We start from the raw sequence: 5,277 nt of genomic DNA on the forward strand, positions 1-5,277 counted from the left end.
ATGTGACAGGTATTTGCCATCAAAGGGCTGGTAAGTGAAGCAAGACCAGGAGAACGATGGGAGGAGCAGTTAGGAAGCTGTTGATGAATCCAAAATAGAAATGATGAAGTTCTAAATTAAGTTAATATCCATGGTACTGGAGAGAAGAGGATGGATTTGAATGATATTAAAGATGTAATTGAAATCATTGACAGAACCATGGGATCATGATAATTTAATTGGAAGGTTGAAGATGAAGTGCTTATAAAGAAAACAGAATAAATGGCTAGAGACATGGAGAAAACCCAGAGACAGTGGTGTCACAAAAAGCCAATTCTAGTTAAGGAAGAATGAAGAGTGTTGCAGAGAGGTGAAGTAGGAGGTGACTGAAAGGTGTCTATTGAATTTCTGCTGCTAGGATAATTGACCCCAGCCAGAACAATTTCAGTGCACTAGTGGGAAGGGAAGCTAAGTTAACTAGCTTCATTTTCTCACCTCTCATTCACCCCTTTCAAGAAAGCTAGGCTATAAAAACAAGGAAGGTGAAGCTATGACAAACTTAAGGTCATTTCACTTTTTGCTGTTGTTTTTCAGATGGTGAATGTATAAGCATGTTTACAGGTAAAAGAGCTCTACTTGGGAGGGGGAATACAGAAAATACAGGAGAGAGGTCCCTGCATTCTGCTGCTGGTAGCAAAAATGGGACAATTAGACTAGGAACAAGAAAGAAGGAAACAGGAAAGTGGGTGTGGATGCCAATCAATTTGTAAGTGTGGGAAAGGAAGCGGAGGAAAACGAAATGTGATAGACTGGTTTTGTTTAGTCAACCAGGCCTATTTCCTGAGAGAGGTGGGATAGAAGACTTCAGAATAATCATGAAATTCATACCATTATTATGGGAAAAATTATGTTTTGGTATAATTTACAAAGACATTCATTATTATTCATAATGAATAAAGATGAATAGCCACAAGTAAAGGATTATTTTGAGCAGCTCTGAAGACCTACCTATGGTTTTCAAATGGAGTCAGTAGTTCTTATCCTTGCTAGTTCTCTCACTGTGATAAAATCTGCACTTGGCTATTTGGGAAAATACTAGAATGAGAGGCCTGCTTCTCCCCGATTCTTGGGTTTGGTGCCCCTGAGTGAGTGGGTGGAGGAAACATGCAGATCATCGAAGGAAGCTAATTATTTCTCAGTGAGTTCCTGAAGGAAGCCTTGGGAACTTTATCCACAAGGATGCCTCTTCTAACTTCATGTTCTTTTCATACAATTATCCTATCAGATCCCTGTAGAGACTACTTATGAGGTGCTATCCACTGGCTGCCTAGCACCAAAACTGTATAATCAGCATCGGTCTTCCAACCCATGCTATGAAGCTATGTTTTCTTTAGATGCCTCTAGAGTAAAAGCTTCAGTCTTTGGTTTGGTCCTGTTCTAATTGACGATCCATATCTTTCCCCAGTAAAAATCCATGAGTTCCCTCCTCATCTGATTAATACCAGTGAGCAATTCCACCAAAGGACAGAAAGTCAATAGGCTGTTTCCAATAACTGACTCAGCATGCTCTATTTTGGATGTGATATGACTGGCTTCTAGAGCCATGAGCTGTTGAACCACAATTGTGGTTTATAGATACTAAATAATGGGTTATTACTGATGACTGTAAATTTTCTATTTGACAGCCTTAAGGGGTACAGACCATGATGATTATTTATTTTTATGGATTATGACTGCTTAATTTGCTGAAGGCATAGGTCCCAATGGGTTGGCATTTTAATCATACACACACATGCATGTGTGTGTATGATATATGTATGTATGTGTGTATGAACACACACACACACACACACACACAAAATTCAGCCATTAGAAAACTTGTTAGCTCCTGTATAAGAATGGCAGTGGGTTCATGTACCCTTTGATCGGAATGATGAGCAGCATGCCAGAACTGCCCACTCGGCCCTGCTTTTGTGACATAGATTTTGATACTGAAACAGAACAAGTTAAAGGCTTGTTCTAAATGGACAAAGCTCTCACAGAATCGGATGCAGGCTCCTAAAACAGACTAATCCTTGCCTTTTTAGTGCAGTTGGAGAAGAAGCTAAATTTGAAAGATGTGTGTTATGCAGTGTTGAAGACAAGGCGAAATAGGCCAAAGATTTCTTCTTCCTTCAAGATGAATTCTGTTCTCGATGGAGTATAGTGTTCAGCAAAAGGACCTCCACCAAGTCTAGAAACTAATTTATGTCTGTTTCTGTAGAGTTTACATTATTTCTATTGCTTACACGTTAGAATGTTTATTTTTTGGGGACTAAGGGATTAAAAGAGTGTAAACTAAAATGGTTAAAAAAAAAAAGAATTGTTCCTACAGATGAGGAATCGAGACAGTGATGAAAAGGTGGTAAGATTCCCTCTGTCTCATCACTGTCAGCCTTGTAGGGGCTGCTGCAGTGAATGGAGTCTTGCTGTACCTTCTGATTTGGATTAATGATGGTTTGACTTAGTTTATAGGTCCACATGCCTTCATCCACAATAACAAAATTCTAAAAGCTCTGTGAGCAACAGTGGTTTTACAAACCTATGAAAAAATACATTTGGTGTCAAAATCTGATATCAGTTGAGGTGAGATGATCTACAGTTTCAATTATCTCACTTAGCGTGAATTATTTCCTCCAGAAATATTAGTGCTTGATGGTTACAGAGTCAGAGTGCTCCATCTCCACAATTTGGTTTGTTCTGGTCTATGTAATGTCTAAAATATGAAAAGAATCTGAATATATTACAGAATAACATCCTTTGCTTGTAAGTAGCTAAAACACTAATTGGGGAAATTTCTAAAAAATGTGATGCTTTCACAACAACGGTTTAATTTGGAGGAGAAAAAAATCAATTGTTACATAATTAAAAATCGGTTGTTGAAAGATTATTTTGGAGGCTGCAAGTTAACTAAATTTAACCTTTACACTACTTTCCCAAAATGGTGACATTGTGACTGTAGTTACAAAGAAAGCCACATAATAAAACATATCCATCCCCAAAGATTTCAAAATAAAAAATGGGAAACTGTACTTGTATCCATCCTGTCAAAATATGAATGTTGTTCTCAACATTGAATGACATTTGGATGATCTTTTAACCTTTATTTTTCTATAATACTGTAGCTCCTAAACTTTACTGCACATCAGAATCACTTGAGCATCTTTATTTTTTTATTTTTAAAAAAATTATATGGGCCGGGCGCTGTGGCTCACGCTTGTAATTCCAGCACTTTGGGAGGCCGAGGTGGGCGGATCACGAGGTCAGGAGATGGAGACCACAGTGAAATCCCGTCTCTACTGGAAAAAAAAAAAAAAAAAAAAAATTAGCCGGGCGTGGCGGGAGCCTGTAGTCCCAGCTACTCGGAGAGGCTGAGGCAGGAGAATGGCGTGAACCCGGGAGGCGGAGCTTGCAGTGAGTTGAGATGGCGCCACTGCACTGCAGCCTGGGGGACAGAGGGAGACTCGGTCTCAAAATAAATAAATAAATACGCAAATAAATAAATAAATAAAAATAAAAATAAATTATGTGGAAGGCTTGCATGTCATCCTTGAGCAGCGGTCATGCTAATCTTCTCTGTATTGTTCCAGTTTTAGTGTATGCTCTGCCGAAGCCAGCACATCTTTAAAAATAATACTCTGCCTCGGCCTCCCAGAATGCTGGGATTACAGGCGTGAGCCTTCAAGACCAGCCTGGCCAACATGGCGAAATCCATCTCTACTAAAAATACAAAATTAGCTGGGCGTGGTGGCTCGCGCCTGTAATCCCAGCTACTCCGGAGGCTGAGGCAGGAGAATCGCTTGAACCCCGGAGATGGAGGTTGCAGTGAGCCAAGATCAAGACTGCACCACTGCACTTCAGCCTAGGCAACAAGAGTGAAATTCCGTCTCAATTAAAAAACAAAACAAAACAAAGCAAAAACTAAGGTCTGGGGTACCTTCCCCAAACATTGTGATTTAATTAAGATGGGATGTGACTGGGCATCAGGGTTAAAACGTCTTCAGGGGATTCAGTGTATAGCAAAGTTTGGGGATTCCTGTTTTAACCTGTAGCAGAGTTACTTCTGGTGACATGTACCTCAAAAGAGCAAGTCTAGACACTCTGAGGAATGTTTTCTGACACTTGAATTAAATTATATTGCACAGATATCATGCTTGTGTGAGAGCACCACAAGCTGCTTTGCTTTGTAATGGGTTTTCCATTTGTTGTTTGTTTTTCACATGGGGCTTTCTTTGTAACTACAGTCATGGTGTCACCATTTTATATCATGACAGCATAAAGACCTTTAATTTTCCACCCTAATTATACACTTGATATTTGTGTAATTTGGGGAAAGTAGTGTAATGCTTAGATGTAGTTACTTATAGCCTCCAAAATAATCTTTCAACAACCAACTGATATTTATTTATATAACAACTAATTTTTCTCCTCTAAATTAAATGATTGTTTTGAAAGCATCACATTTCTTTAAGAAAGTTGCCCAAATAGTGTTTTAGCTATTTACAAACAAAGGATGTTATTTTGTAATATATTCTCAGCTGAACTGTCTCCAGTTTAGGTTGTGAGCACTTACAAATAAGAAAAGGAAAATGAATAAATAAAAGCAAAAGTTTCCAGGAAGACTGGAGGTAAGTTTGATTTCTATTTGGTTTCAGATTCTATATCCTATTTATTCACTTGTACAAACTTAATAATTTCAGAATTAGTGCCTTCCCAGATGCATGTAATTTATGCCAACTTTATGAAGACACAGGAGAGGTTTGATTAAGTGTCTAGAACATGCTGGATTTCAACAATGAGATAAATAGCTTTTTCAGGGTTAAAAATGGGAATATAAAAGCACATAGATTCTTAACGTTGCAAAGAAATTGAGAAAAATTTAAATATTTTTCAACTGATGCAGAAGGAAACGTCTCCTAGTTGGTGATTGAGTTATAATGTAGCAAATTCACTTCAGTTTATGGAAAATGTTTTTTTATTGTTAAAGAAGGCGAATGAATTAGTGATAAGCTTTGTCAGCAGGGAGCCTGCGGCAGTCATTTTCTCAAGGGAAAAATGACTAAAAAGTATGCATTTAGTATTTGTCACAACTTAAAAGAAAATAACTTGCATTCACCACTGTCTATGTGGCTAGTTCTGTTACTGGAGCTTCAAAATGAGAATTTGTTTTCATAAACAGATGCTGTTTTTCTCAGCACCTTGCATTGCTAGCATCCAAACAATTAAGGTACAGCCAGCTCCAGAATTTGTGAAGCAATA

At 38.2% G+C, this 5,277-nt stretch overlaps 1 non-coding gene across 1 annotated transcript; it reads right to left on the bottom strand.

Moving 5' to 3' along the window:
• Nucleotides 1-3,531: 3,531 nt before the first annotated feature.
• On the bottom strand, nucleotides 3,532-3,636 carry LOC112630808. The gene has a single exon (XR_003120947.1). It is a non-coding gene; the product is annotated as a U6 spliceosomal RNA (small nuclear RNA).
• Between the last annotated feature and the right edge of the window lie 1,641 nt (nucleotides 3,637-5,277).

The sequence above is a fragment of the Theropithecus gelada genome, chromosome 8, assembly GCF_003255815.1.
Source record: "Theropithecus gelada isolate Dixy chromosome 8, Tgel_1.0, whole genome shotgun sequence".
In the NCBI taxonomy this organism is placed as follows: Eukaryota; Metazoa; Chordata; class Mammalia; order Primates; family Cercopithecidae; genus Theropithecus; species Theropithecus gelada.